General features: G+C 44.9%; 1 protein-coding gene across 2 annotated transcripts in view; it reads right to left on the minus strand.

The window, feature by feature from the left end:
* marchf1 (membrane-associated ring finger (C3HC4) 1) overlaps positions 1-16,001 on the minus strand; it is a 602,233-nt gene that overhangs the window by 491,779 nt on the left and 94,453 nt on the right. The window lies entirely within an intron of this gene.

The raw sequence follows: 16,001 nt of genomic DNA on the forward strand, positions 1-16,001 counted from the left end.
GGTGGGGAAAAGCCTCTGACTATCCACACAATCAATGCCTCTCATCATCTTACACATCTCTATCAGGTCACCTCACATCCTCCGTCACTCCAAGGAGAAAAGGCCAAGTTCACTCAACCTATGAGGGACGAGGGAGGTGTCCTCCTTTTTTAAAGAAAGGGGCTTCCTTTTCTCCACCATCAACTCTGCTCTCAAACGCACCTCCCCCATTTCACGCACATCAGCTCTCACTCCATCCTCCCGCCACCCCACTAGGAATAGGGTTCCCCTGGTCCTCACCTACCACCCCACCAGCCTCCGGGTCCAACATATTATTCTCCGTAACTTTCGCCACCTCCCTTACCACCATTCAGGGCCCCAGACAGTCCTTCCAGGTGAGGCGACACTTCACCTGTGAGTCGGCTGGGGTGATATACTGCGTCCGGTGCTCCCGATGTGGCTTTCTATACATTGGCGAGACCCAACACAGACTGAGAGACCGCTTTGCTGAAAACCTACACTCTGTCCGCCAGAGAAAGCAGGATCTCCCAGTGGCCACACATTTTAATTCCACATCCCATTCCCATTCTGACATGTCTATCCAAGGCCTCCTCTACTGTAAAGATGAAGCCACACTCAGGTTGGAGGAACAACACCTTATATTCTGTCTGGGTAGTCTCCAACCTGATGGCATGAATATTGACTTCTCAAACTTCCACTAATGCCTCACCTCCCCCTCGTACCCCATCCGTTATTTATTTTTATATACACATTCTTTCTCTCACTCACCCTCTGTCCCTGTGACTATACCCCTTGCCCATCCTCTGGGTTCCCCCTCCCCGCTTGTCTTTCTCCCTGGGCCTCCTGTCCCATGATCCTCTCGTATCCGCTTTTGCCTATCACCTGTCCAGCTCTTGGCTCCATCCCTCCCCCTCCTGTCTTCTCCTATCATTTTTGATCTCTCCCTCCCCCTCCCACTTTCAAATCTCTTACTAACTTTTCCTTCAGTTAGTCTTGACGAAGGGTCTCGGCCTGAAACGTCGACTGTACCTCCTCCTCGAGATGCTGCCTGGCCTGCTGCGTTCAACAGCAACTTTGATGTGTGTTGCTTGAATTTCCAGCAACTGCAGAATTCCTGTTGTTTGCTATTCTCATAAGGCATGCTTCCCAATCCAGGCAACATCCTTGAAAATCTCCTCTATACCCTTTCTATAATTTCAACATCCTTCCTGTAGTGAGGTGACCAGAACTGAGCACAGTATGCCAAGTGGGGTCTGATCAGGTCCCTATATAGCTGTAACATTACCTCTTGGCTCCTGAACTCAATCCCACAGTTGATGAAGGCCAGTACACCGTATTGGCGCAGCAGCCTTGAGTGTCCTTTGGACTCAGACCTCAAGATCCCTCTGATCTTCCACACTGCCAAGATTCTTACTATTAATACTATATTCTGCCATAATTGACCTACCAAAATGAACCACCTCACACTTACCTGGGTTGAACTCCATTTGCCACTTCTCAGCCCAGTTTTGCATCCTATCAATGTCCTGTTGTAACCTCTGACAGCCCTCCACACTATCCAAAACACCTCCAAACTTTGTGTCATCAGCAAATTTACTAACCCATCCCTCCACTTCCTCATCCAGGTCATTTATAAAAATCACAAAGAGTAGGGGTCCCAGAACAGATCCCTGAGGCACACCACTAGTCACCAACCTCCATGCAGAATATGACACTAACTATCACCACTCTTTGCCTTCTGTGGGCAAACCAATTCTGGATTCACAAAGCAAGGTTCCCTTTGATCCCATGCCTCCTTAATTTCTCAATAAGCCTTGCATGGGGTACCTTATCAAATGCCTTGCTGAAATCCATATACACAACATCAGGGGTCCCCAACCCTTTTTGCAATGTGGACCGGTTTATTATTAACAATATTCTTGCGGGCTGGCCGACCCGGGGGGAGGGTATGGTTGCCAACGCACAAGAGTAGTAGTCAAATACATTGTGGTTACCCCGAGAAAGACTACAATGACCATGAAGTCTTGCGTGGGCACCAGTACTAATGTGTGTGCGTGCCAATTTTTTTCTACAAATCGTTTTTGGCGATTCTGTTCAGGGGGGTGGAGAATGTTAATCATGGCAGGAATATAGGTGATAAGTGGCTAATACACTCAATTTCGTTTCTAAAAAGGTTTATCTAATGAATTTAATATTAAACACACAACGCATATTTTCCTCGCATGAATATAGTGATAAGTCAGTTATCAGGGGAGCTTGAAGTAAGTGTTGAACGGACTTCCAGTAGAAGTGGTAGAGGCAGGTTCGATATTATCATTTAAAGAAAAAATTGGATAGCTATATGGACAGGAAAGGAATGGAGGGTTTTGGGCTGAGAGCAGGTCGGTGGGACTAGGTGAAAGTAGCATTCGGCACGGACGAGAAGGGCTGAGATGGCTTGTTTCCGTGCTGTAATTGTTATATGGTCATATAAGTGACTTATAAGTCAATAGCATCATAATATTTTAAGTAACGTCTGGATATTAAACACACAGCACAGATTTCCCCCGTATGAGCATATAAAATCATTGCAACATACCAATATCGCTGAATCACTGGGAGCCCTGGGCTTGTTTTCCTGCAACAAGACGGTCCTATCGAGGGGTGATGGGAGACAGCGATACTCGAAGGGGGTTCCTTATGTCCAGTCTATTCCGCAATTTAGTTTTCGTTGCATTTATTGCAGAGATATGTTCGAAATGGAAGCAACATTTTCAGTGCTTTTGTGGCTATCTCAGGATATTTAGCCTTGATTTTGATCCAGAATGCCGGCAGAGATGTTATGTCAAACGTACTTTTCAGCCCACCGTCATTTGCAAGCTCGGGGAGTTGATCTCCTTCCCGCGCTGACATGGATGATGCGTGGGTAGTGACCTTGCGTGCGTTCAAGCTCAACGGAGGGCGTGACAGGGAATGAGGAAAGGTGCAGCTGACTTATATCACCAAATCATATCGTTTCCTCGCGGCCCAGTAGCACATGCTTTGCGGCCCGGTGGTTGGGGACCACTGCACTACATCTACTGCTCTACCTTCAATGTGTTTAGTCACATCCTTAAAAAATTGACTCAGGCTCGTAAGGCATGACGTGACTTTGACAAAGCCATGCTGACTATTCCTAATCATATTATGCCTCTCCAAATGTTCATAAGTCCTGCCTCTCAGGATCTTCTCCATCAACTTACCAACCACTGAAGTAAAGACTCGCTGGTCTATAATTTCTTGGGCTATCTCTACTCACTGTTACGAGAATACACATAAAATTAAGATGTTTGCTGGCCTGGGCTAGCATCAGTGGCATCAGCAGTTGGTCTGCCACCTGCCCTCAGGGGAAGGAGAGATAAGGAACAATGGAGCAGCGTCTGGAGATGTGTAATGAAGGGATGTGGGAGGAAGAGCTGTCTGGAGCGGCTCCCCCCTTTGAGCCCTGAACTGTTTGAAGTGATGGACAGGCGATACCCCAGCAGGGGGATAAAAAGGGACAGGTTCGCTAAGACAGACACACACGCCACCCGAGGTAACGAGACCCTGGAAGCGGTGCGCTTCTCACGAGTGGGTGAGAAGTCCCAGACAACGACAAGGGTGGAAAGGTACGATCAGCGGGAACCCGGTGTGTGTCCGCCCTTGCCTGGGTGCCGGGTTCACTGCAGAGGATCGACCGCATCTGGAGGAGGGGTCACAGTCGGTGACCTCAGGTGACATCACCAAGGACCCGCCCAAATGCTGTTTGTGAGCCATCTCGCTGGTCTGTGAGCCATCTTGCTGGTCTGTGAGTGAAGCCGTTCTGAATGATGAGTTGTTCCTATTCTATCTCTCTCTTCCCCCACGTTGTCCACCGCCATGGCAACGATTACTGCGAACTGAACTACAAACTGGACTGAACTTTGAGTCATTTTGAAATTGGTCATTTAACCCCTAGACAACGATAGAGCTTGATTGATGCTGTTATCTTAATTCTGTGCACATGTGTGGTTATCATTGTTGAATTGTTGCATTTATTATCCTTTCGATTAATGTGTTGCTTGTTTCTTTAATAAAACTTTCTTAGTTCTAGTACTCCAGACTCCAACTGAGTGATCCATTTCTGCTGGTTTGGCAACCCAGTTACGGGGTACGTAACATAAGTGGGGGCTCGTCCGGGATTTTGAACGCTAAATTTGGGACGGAGTAAATTGATTGGGTTAAAATTCCCGAAAGAAAGAAAAGACAAACAGCAGAAATGGAGGTTGAGGAATTTATAAAGGCGCCGACCTTGGAGGCATTAGAGGATGCCAGGAAATCGGAATTGATAGCTGTGGCCAAACGGGTGAATCTTGCTAAGGTGAAGTCGACAATGAGGAGAGAGGAGATACACAGAGCTATTGTAGAGCACTATGTATCTAAAGGTGTGTTTCCCCAAGGTGAGCTGGGGGAGGTGTCTATTGAAAAACCTGCTGGAGACGCGGTACAGGTACAGCTTGAAAAACTGAGACTCGAGCACGAGTTCCGGGTACGGCAGTTAGAACACGAAGAGAAGCAGTTAGAAAGGCAGGAGAGAGAGTTAGAAAGGCGGGAGAAAGAGAGAGAGTTAGAAAGGCAGGAGAGAGAGAAAGAGGTAGAAAGGCAAGAGAGAGAAAGACAGTTGGAGAGAGAGGAGAAACAGAGGGAAAGGGAATTTGAGCTGGAGAAGTTAAAGATAAGGGCCGAGCAGGGGCTCGTGCCGAACCAAGGTGGAGGGTTCCGGGCGACCCAGGAGGTTAGGCTGGTTCCCCCATTTGACGATACCGATGTGGATCGGTACTTTCTCCACTTCGAAAAAATAGCTATAAGTCAGGAATGGCCGAGGGATAAGTGGGTTGTCTTACTTCAGAGTGTACTGAAAGGGAAAGCCCAACAAGCTTACTCCGCTTTATCCCCGGAAGATGCCCAGAAGTATGAGGTGGTGAAGGAGGCCATCCTCAGGACTTATGAGTTGGTCCCGGAGGCATACCGGCAGAGGTTCCGGAATGCGAGGAAGCGGTGGGACCGCACGTATTTGGAGTTTGCTCGTGAGATGCAAACATATTGTGAGCGTTGGTGCGCCTCGAAAGGGGTAGAGGGGGATTATGACAGACTGCTGCAACTGGTTCTGATTGAGCAGTTTAAAGGTTGTGTCCCTGAGGGTATGAGACCCTACCTCGATGAGAAAGAGGCAGCCACGTTAGCCGCAACTGCTAAGTTAGCGGATGAGTATGCGTTGACGCATAAAATGAAGGTTGCCCCGAGTAAAGGCTACCAGAAGGGTAGTCAGGACGGCGGGGAGAGTCCACCGGAAAAGTCAGAAAGTAAGCCGGGGACTAGTGAAAAGGATAAGGTAGACCGGGAGCAGCCTGGTAGGAAGTCTCCTGGGGTCGTCTGTTATAATTGTGGGAAAGTCGGACACTTTGCGTCCAGGTGCTTTGCCCCAAGGAAGGAGACGGGGAAAGGAAAAGCGGAAATTTTGAATGGCTGTATTGAGCTGTTAAGCGAACCGCTAGGGAAGGACAGGTCTGAAAAAGTCCAGGAAGGGCGCGAGAGGTTTATCTCGGCCGGACTGGTGTCAGTGAAAAAGAGGTTAAAACCAGTTCCAGTGCGGATCTGGAGAGACACGGGAGCGTGTCAGTCACTAATACTGAAGAGTGTATTAGAGTTTAGCTCAGAGACCCAGACTGGGGAGGTAGAGGTCAAAGGTGTTGGGGAAGGGACAGAGTCAGTCCCTTTGCACCAGATACATTTACAGAGCAACCTGGTCTCTGGACTAGTCACGATCGGGGTGAGGTCCGAATTACCGATGAAAGACGTGGAAGTCTTGCTCGGTAATGACATCGCCGGAGGAATCGTGTTCCCAGTCGTGAGATTGACGGGTCAGCCTGCCAGCATGGAGGCCCCGCCCGCGATGGTGAATTTGGCTGAAACATTTCTGCCAACCTTGTATGAGACAGGGTGTAGTGAGATAAGTGGTAGTGAGGGAGCTGGGACGGACGTAGCAGTAGCCGGGAAAGAATTTGTGCAGACGCAGGAGCGAGACGAGGGGCTGATGGTTTTTGCCGAGACCGCTCTCTCTGACACAGCCTTGACAAGCTATTGTGCGGATAAGGAGGTGCTAAGGAAGAAAGGGAAATCAAGTACAGCATCCGCAGATGAGGAGTGGGGGGTGGTGCAAAAGAGTTATGGGGATGAGGTTTTTAACATGGCCCACGAGGTACCCCCCGGTGGACATTTTGCGGTGCTGGAGGAAACAGTTGGTGGAATCATGAAAGAGATTTACCGGCTGCCCAGGGGGAAGAATGTTATTGATCATGACCGACGCGAACTGAGACGGTCACCGGCTTTTGATATGCTAACAAACCTAGTCGGTGTTAGCGTGGAAATCAATGAAGCTAGGGGCCCCTTGATAAGAGGAAAAAACCATTTTGAAAAGATTAGGATGGGATCGGTCAGATGGGAGAAGGCTATTGTTTTGGCCAGGTCTACTGATAAGGTCTCTCCCTTAATCCCCGAAGGAGTAATTAAACGACTCGCACCCATGTGTTTGATTGTCCCGAGGAAATGCAAAGAACTGGGACGTTGGGTTATGTCGGTTACAATAGGGCGGCCAAGCAAACAACACCCATATTTTTTGAGTAATTCAGTGACTAAAGGGCTGATGAACACAGAGGTGTGTATTGGCAATTTAACACGGCTGTCTGAAGCCAGCGTGATAGTGAGCCTTGGAAAAAATGAATTCGGCCACACGAGAGTCACTTACCTGGGAATTGTGGTGACACAGGGGCAGCTGGCAGTGATGCAAGCTACAGTGCAGGCTATCGCTGACCTCCCAACCCCGACAGACAAGAGGGCCCTCAGAAGGCTCTTGGAGATGGTGGGGTACTGCAGGAAGTTTTGCAATAACTCTGCGGTCAATACCCGTCCCCCTCCTACTAAGCCCTTGCGAGAGAAAACTGAGTCGGAATGGGACGACCCTTGTTATTGTGGTCCGGGACAAAACCAAATGAGAGGTTACATTGGTCGCAATTCATCAGTGTTTTTGGCCACTATGAAGTTTGCTGAGTTGGAGCCTGGTCTAAGGGATTATTAATAACACGTGTAAAAGGAACAGAAAATGTGATGACTGTCTGTCAAGGTGTTGACAGCTTCAAATTCTCTGTATTAGCTAAATAACTGTTAAAGATGTATATTGTGTATGTATCAGATAATGTAGTCATGTTTGTAATTTTTACCTCCCGGTAAAAATCCTTAAAGGGGGGAAGTGTTACGAGAATACACATAAAATTAAGATGTTTGCTGGCCTGGGCTAGCATCAGTGGCATCAGCAGTTGGTCTGCCACCTGCCCTCAGGGGAAGGAGAGATAAGGAACAATGGAGCAGCGTCTGGAGATGTGTAATGAAGGGATGTGGGAGGAAGAGCTGTCTGGAGCGGCTCCCCCCTTTGAGCCCTGAACTGTTTGAAGTGATGGACAGGCGATACCCCAGCAGGGGGATAAAAAGGGACAGGTTCGCTAAGACAGACACACACGCCACCCGAGGTAACGAGACCCTGGAAGCGGTGCGCTTCTCACGAGTGGGTGAGAAGTCCCAGACAACGACAAGGGTGAAAAGGTACGATCAGCGGGAACCCGGTGTGTGTCCGCCCTTGCCTGGGTGCGGGTTCACTGCAGAGGATCGACCGCATCTGGAGGAGGGGTCACAGTCGGTGACCTCAGGTGACATCACCAAGGACCCGCCCAAATGCTGTTTGTGAGCCATCTCGCTGGTCTGTGAGCCATCTTGCTGGTCTGTGAGTGAAGCCGTTCTGAATGATGAGTTGTTCCTATTCTATCTCTCTCTTCCCCCACGTTGTCCACCGCCATGGCAACGATTACTGCGAACTGAACTACAAACTGGACTGAACTTTGAGTCATTTTGAAATTGGTCATTTAACCCCTAGACAACGATAGAGCTTGATTGATGCTGTTATCTTAATTCTGTGCACATGTGTGGTTATCATTGTTGAATTGTTGCATTTATTATCCTTTCGATTAATGTGTTGCTTGTTTCTTTAATAAAACTTTCTTAGTTCTAGTACTCCAGACTCCAACTGAGTGATCCATTTCTGCTGGTTTGGCAACCCAGTTACGGGGTACGTAACATCACTTTCTTGAATAAAGGAACAACATTTCCAACCCTCTAATCCTCCGGAACCTCTCCCGTCCCCATTAATGATGCAAAGATCATTGCCAGAGGCTCAGCAATCTCCTCCCTTGCCCCCCACAGTAGCCTGGGGTATATCTCATCTAGTCCCAGTGACTTAACCAACTTGATGCTTTCCAAAAGCTCCACCACACCCTCTTCCTTAATGTCTATATGCTCAAACTTTTCAGTCTGCTGTAGGTCATCCCTACAATCGCCAAGGTCCTTTTCTGTAGTGAATACTGAAGCAAAGTATTAAGTACCTCTGCTACCTCCTCTGGTTCCATACACTGTCATACTTGATTGGTCCTATTCTCTCACATTTTATCCTCTTACTCTTCACATACATGTGGAATGCCTTGGGGTTTTCCATAATCCTATTCCATGTACCTCCTGCAAGGCTCATTGAGAAAGTAAGGAGGCATGGGAACCAAGAGGACATTGCTTTGTGGATCCAGAACTGGCTTGCCCACAGAAGCCAAAGAGTGGTTGTAGACGGGTCATATTCTGCATGGCGGTCGGTAACCAGTGGTGTGACTCAGGGTCTGTTCTGGGACCCCTACTGTTAGTGATTTTTATTTGATGCAGTGTAGAAGTATGAGTTTAGTTTGAAATTAAGTAAGTTGTTACAAAACAGAAGGATGCTTCCCTGTCTGAGGGCCCTTGGACCAAGTGCAGTGTCTCAGGAGAAGGCAAAGACCATTCTGGATTGAGATGAGGAGAATCTTTGGAATTCTCCAAAGGCAAAGCAGATTCAGTTATTGAATTCATTTAACTCTAAGACCAACAGATTTATAGATATTAACAACATCAAGGGACATGGGGATAGTGCAGTGAAGTGGTATAGAAGCTGAAAATCAGCCATGGTTTTGAAAGGCAGTGCAGCATGAAAAAGGAACAAATAGCCAACTACTTCTCCCTTTCCTTATGTTCTATTTCTTGTCGCCTTCTTTTTCCGTCTCAGTTGAACTATCTGAAGAGGATACAAGTTTTTCATCATTCTCACCCTGCATTTCTGAAACTTTTCTGTTGCTGACTGAAACCGTGCCAATCTGGAGACCAAGCTAATCAACAGATCTTTTTTACACAAGGGCTGTCTTGCACCTGCGAAAATGTACATAGAGCTGCAAATCTGGGCATTAGCTTAATCTGGCTAGCTTCAGCACAGATAAAATTGACCTGCTGTACAGGCAAACATGTCATTAATCATCTGTTCAGGATTAATGAGACATAGACTGGGATATCCTACATATGTGTCTCTGAAAGGATCCAAAGGTAAAATTGTTATGGGCAGTGAAGGATTTGACAGCTACTGGCAACACTAGGAGGCTGCAGATATCTGTCATTACTTGACGAGACAAGACATGCTCTTAATCGGATGTGTGGAGTAAACACTGTCTGCCTGCACAACCATAATCCAGGCAATATCTTCAGTGAACAGCAGTCCTCTACAGCTGCCCTCTCTGCTATACTTCTTTCCACAGTTCTGCTTTCTACAGAAGCCCTCACTGTTGTCCAAGTCTTTCAAAAGCTGCTTTGCTGCATGTACTCATACAGTTGTGTTTCTAAGGTATTACCTAAGGCAGCCATATGTGTTTGCTGAATCCTTAAGAAGGATAGGAGAGGAATTTCATCAAAACTTTGAGCAAACAAGATACTTTAAAAGTCTCAAGAGCATGCAAGCTCATAGCTGTGGAGAGTAAGTGCTCAACACAAAACTTCCAGAGGATCCTTCAATTCTCACTGTATTCTTGAAAAAGGATTTAACATTTCAGGACCAAGGGTCTTTTAGCACGAATGTTAACTCTTTCTGTTCCCATAACTGGTGCCTGATCTGCTGAACATCTCCAGCGTTTTTCAGGTGTTACTTCAGCTTTGTTTCCTTGATTTTTCAGTCACTGTGTTTTTCAGCCTGGTTTCTTCTGGAGCTCCTCTCCTCCAACCCCTCCAAGGCTCGCCCCTGCCTGAGAAGCCCATGTACACAAATGTCAATTGAAATATCACGCTGTAGAGCTGGAGTGACAAAGTGGGTTTGGGAGAAGGGTTCAGCTACGAAACTACTCAATGACAATCGGGGTTTTAGTGGCTGCTTTTGCTATTTTCTACTGTTATTTCAGTGATTGATATATTCCATTAGGCAAATGGTCTTTCCCAAGGGATCTGCATGCATGTGACCCAAGGCATTCCAATTAAACTTGATGTCTGTAGGATAAGCTCAGCTTCTCAATGCACTGATATTTTAAGTAGTTTTACCTACTTCATCTACATCTTACAGGATTAAAATTCAGCCCAATATGTCTTAACACCTTCAATGAAGGTACAGGAGCTGCAAAAGTGGAAGATAAACTGCCAGAAAATGCAGTTAGTAAGTGATTGCTACAGGGAGTGTGAAATCCAAACGCCAGCAAACGTTATAATTAGGATGGGGCTGAAGTGGAAGAGTGTAGTAATTTAAATTCCTGTTCAATAAACTGTATAACTATTTCCATTGTTACTTCAGATCATTTTAAAGGATATCACTGCAATCAAAAGGTCCCCTTCTCCATGGAATGGAAATGAATGGGAAAATGGCACTGCACAAATGCAATGAAATAAAGGTGGGTTTTGAATCAATCTCAATTTACTCTAAAGGTAACTTTAAGTTGGCTCAGTTCTGTGAGACTGTGGAGAGCCCTAGGTGATGACTTGGGCTAAAGCAATCTAAAATTCATTTCCTGTTATGGCAGTAGTAATACAGTTAGGAATTATAGGACATCATTGAAAAATGAAGCAAAATGTGATTGACAACTGATCCAGTGCTTTAAGCATTCACCATCTGCACTTATACAAACATGTGCATTAACAAATTGCACAGTAGAAACCAGCTGAGGATTCTTGGATGTTGCTTCCAAAAACTGTGAACCCTAACACAAAGGACAAGAGCAAAATAATGCATGCAAACAAAACCACTTTAAGGGCCTTTCCAAATCACATTTCACCTTCTTCCAAACAAACATACAAATTAATTGTAGAAGTATGCCACTCTGACCACTGAGCCTGCCCTTGGGTGTTAACATCTCTAATAGCCCATCTTTGTCCATCCACATAGACGTTATGGCTAAGCAAGCACACTGGCGTCTCTATTTCCTTAGATGACTAACAGAATTTAGCACGTCCCTGTTAGCCCCCACCTATTTTGTAGATGCAGCATAGGAAACATCTTATCCAGATGGATCACAGCTTGGTAGAGTAATTACTCTGCCAGGACTGCGAAAAATTGCGGAGACTTGTGGATATAGCTCAGTCCATCCTGAAAACCAGCCTCTCCTCTGGGAACTTGGTCTACACTTCCCACTCTCTTGTGAAAGCAGCCCAGTTAATCAAAAGCCCCTCACACCCTAGGCATTCCCTGTTCTCCCCAATTCTCGCTGGCAGAAGATACAAAACCTTGAAAACACACACCACTCGGCTTCATGAAAGCTTCTATTCTGCTGTCATAGGACTTCTTGTACTATAAAGATGAACTCTTGACCTGACAGTATACCTCACCATTGCCCTTGCACTTTATAGTCTACCTGCACTGCACTTCGTTTGTACCTGTAACTGTAAGGCTATATTCTGCAGTCCATTATGGTTTTCACCTGGTACTTCTGTACCTCGGAGAGCTGAATGGATGATATGCAAACCAAAGTTTCTCACTGTATCTCAGGGCATGATCTCCGATAAAATTATGATAAAAATTACAGCTGACTAACTGTAACCTCAACTTTGCATTTCTGTCTACCTGCAGTAACCTTTGACCTTCCCTCCTTTGCTTCTCAAGATCTCCAACTGCCTTAAAAAAATCTCAGAAGGTTCTATTTCCACTGCCCTTTGAGGAAGTAAGTTTCAATGACTTCCAAATCTCGCATAAAAAAGTCTTTTTTTAAATACTTTAGCACAGTGATCCCAGTTTTAGGTTCCTGCACAGCCTCCTCAAGTCCGGTCAGGATCTTATACTGCGTGTGTTAACCAAGTCCCTCTTTACTCTCAGAAATGTCTTTATGTTCTTTCATGAATTGAGTTGCAATCCCAGAGTGTCGTGCTCAGTAACACAGTGGCTATGCCTTCACCCTGTGGATAGTAGTGTTTCAACAAGGTGAGTCATCTTCAACTTCACTGCGCACACTTGTTTACCCTAAAATATGTAATTTACAAAATTTATAATTATGAAATACAGTATATCATGTATATTTTACACCTGTGTATATGTAGGCATTGCTGCAGGGGAGCCAATGCCACAGCTCTACCTCAGCTGCCAAAATTCTATAACATTTATTAATGGGGCACCATCTTCACTACAGTGAGGCCAAAATGGCAGCTGCTCAGTGACACATGTGGGTCTCAATTGTTTAAATTGTAGCGTGGTGATTGGCACACCGCTTTGTCGTACAGGCGACCCGGGATCAATTCTTGCCGCTGCCTGTAAAGAGGTTGTTCATTCTCGCCATGACCGCATGGGTTTCCTCCGGGTGCTCCGGTTTCCACCCACTGTCCAAAGATGTACCAGTTGATAGGTTAATCAGTCATTGTAAATTGTCCAATGATTTGGCTCAGATTAAATTGGGCGTTGCTGGGTGGCATGGCTTGCAGGGCTGGAACGGCCTATTCTGTGTTGTATCTCGATCAATCAGTACATAAATAAGTAAATAATGTGAATGTGAGAAAACTATGGAAATCAGCTTTGATAAATCTCTGATTAGGACTTGTTGGTTTTGTTTCACTTTTGTGATATCTAGAAGGTGATGGGCAATGTTCTCTCCAATTTGTAATGACCAGTGTGCACAAAAAACTTGTGCTGTGCAGTTTTTTGTAGAGTGACAATAACACATGCGCATTGAATTTTTAAGTGGAAGTAAACCTGAAGCTATTGTAAGGATAATAAACTACCAAGTCCAGTTTTTATTCATTGTTTAAAAGAAATGAAATCTGTCAATAAGAACTTTGATCTCCTCTGGGTTTGATTGTTTTCATTCTTGTTCATCTGCACTCTCACAAAACATATGTAACAGGCCTGTAATAGGTAATGCAAGATTTTTCCACATTAGGGCTTTTGCCCATTGTCCATACGTTATTTGCTTGCTAAATGATGCTTTACAAAGTCGAGTTTCCAAATATCAGTCCTCCAGTAACTTTTGTATCATGACAATACACACAGCTGACACTAGTTTCTACGTTTGTATATTGTATGTAAGTATTTCTCGTAGCTGCATGTTCCTAACTTCATAAGCTTTCAGTGTAAGAATTTCCACTATTACATTAAGCCATTCTGTTTTAAATGAACTAGCAGTTCTTTTGCACTTCATGCACTTTGCTTCTTTGGAATTCGACATAGTGAATCAATAATTTCCTCAATAAAAACAGTATAAATAAGCCAGTTCTAAAATCTGCAGCCAATTCATCACAAACTCCGCGTTTTCAACACTATCTGCATCAGAAACCAGAAAAGGAAATGTGATTGTGTACGATCGCAAAATATACTTAACATACCAATGAAACAGAGGATATGCAGTTTAAAATCCTCTGTGTGCACATCAGACCATGAGACATAAGAGCAGAATTAGGCCATTCAGCCCATCGAGTCTGCTCTGCCATTCCATCATGGCGGATCCCGGATCCCACTCAACCCAGTACTCCTGCTTTCATGCCATATCCTTTGTGCCCTGACCAATCAGGAATCTATTGACTTCTGCCTTAAATATACTCATGGACTTGGCCTCCATCACAGTCTGTGGCAGAGTGTTCTACAATTATCTGACTATAAAAATTCTTCTTTACCTCTGTTCTAAAAGGTCAGCCTTCAATTTTGAGGCTGTGCCTCTACTTCTGAATACCCCCACTAGAGGAAACAACTCTTGCACATCCACCCTATCTAGTCCTTTTAACATTCAGTAGGTTTCAATGAGATCCCCCCACCCCCATTCTTCTAAATTCAAGTGAGTACAGGCCCAAAGCTGCCAAACACTCCTCATATGTTAACCCCTTCATTCCTGGAATCATCTCAAGAACCTCCTCTGGACTCTCTCCAATGACAACACATCCTTTCTGAGATACGGGGCCCAGAACTGTTGACAATACTCTAAGTGCAGCCTGACACATGTCTTATAAAGCCTCAGCATTATCTCCTTGCTTTTATACAGTGTATTCTATTCCCCTTGAAATAAATGCCAATATTGTATTTGCCTTCTTTACCACAGACTCAACCTGTAAATTAACCTTCTGGGAGTCTTACACAAGGACTCCTCAGTCCCTCTGCGCCTCTGATATTTGAACCTCTCCCATTTAGATAATAGTTCGCACAATTGTTCCTTTTACCAAAGTGCATTATTATACATTTCCCAACACTATATTCCATCTGCCACTTTTTTGCTCATTCTTCCAATTTGTCTAAGTCCTGCTGCAATCGCATTGCTTCCTCAGCACTACCTACCCCTCCACCTATTTTCACATCATCTTCACATTTTGCCACAAAGCCATCAATTCCATCATCAAAGTCATTGACAAACAATGTGAAAAGTGGTGGTCCTAATACTGATCTCTGAGGAACACCACCAGTCACTGGCTGCCAACCAGAAAAGGCCCCCTTTATTCCCACACCTTAGAGGGAACATTAGTGGTGGGGTTGGGGAAGGGATGTGGGTGGACACACAAAGATACCTGTTGCTGAAGAAATTAAACTGCATTACAAATTCAGAAAAAACAAGCTACTACTTTCATCAGCTTGTCAGAGAGAGGCTAAATTTCTGTTGTCCAGATTCTTCAGCTCTCAACAGCTTACATTCCTTTTCATATTCTGATGCTGAGAGGCTGTTCCAGGAAGTTGATTGTCCAAGGGGCACCAATTCAGAATCAGTGGCCACATATGGCCAGAGTGCCAGTCTGACCGAACTATCAGTTTTGAAATGACTTGGGTCAAGAAGGAAAGAATTCCTCACACCTTCCATGAATGCACCACACTTCTTGCACTCAACAGCGCCTTCCTCTCGAGTTTATGAAAGAATACTACCAATGCTCATGAAGCTGAGTCATTACCTTTTCTTCCACAGCTTTCATTTGCAAGTGTCACTTCACTCACATTCTATGCCCTTATTATACCATCCCCTCACTGATTACATGTGATTACTTTCATCTATCTCTTTCTCCCCGTCCCCACTCAAGTCTGGACATTGAATGCCATGGAAGTAAAAGATATGCACACTTCTAATATTCTTGTTGCAAGTGGAATCCAAGTCCGCAGCAGCTAGGTGAGATCAGTGAAAAAGCCATTGTATCTATCTTCTTCTGCAGATTGTACCCTGCTTTTATTCCTAGTGAACTTATTATTACTGGCATGTAACAAAAAATGATTATAAATTCTTTTTTTCTCTCCTTGATTTCTTGCAGGACTATCTTGTCACCTCTTTAACATCAGGCAATGCCATCAGTTCAATTCCTGTACAGTCACTGGCTCTATTATATAGTTGCAACATTTTATAGCACTGCCAAATATGTCAATACTTGCTGTTCGCTAGAGCAATGTAAAATTAATCTTCTTTTCCAAATTCTTCCCATCATTTTATATCTTCTGCTGCTTCACATAGATATCAAGCAGTTGCAACTTGTGCAAACCATCCCATGCTCCATCAACTCTTCAAATAAAAAGAATCCGTCCTCACTCTGGTGATCATTTTAAATTGGTTACCTCTTATCACTTGGTCCTCTACCAAAGTAAATAATCTTCTTCTCCTCACATGGATAATTTCATTCCTTTCAACCACTTGTGGCTAGATTCTTCCATATCC

The sequence above is a fragment of the Mobula hypostoma genome, chromosome 4 (genome assembly GCF_963921235.1).
Source record: "Mobula hypostoma chromosome 4, sMobHyp1.1, whole genome shotgun sequence".
Lineage (NCBI taxonomy): Eukaryota > Metazoa > Chordata > Chondrichthyes > Myliobatiformes > Myliobatidae > Mobula > Mobula hypostoma.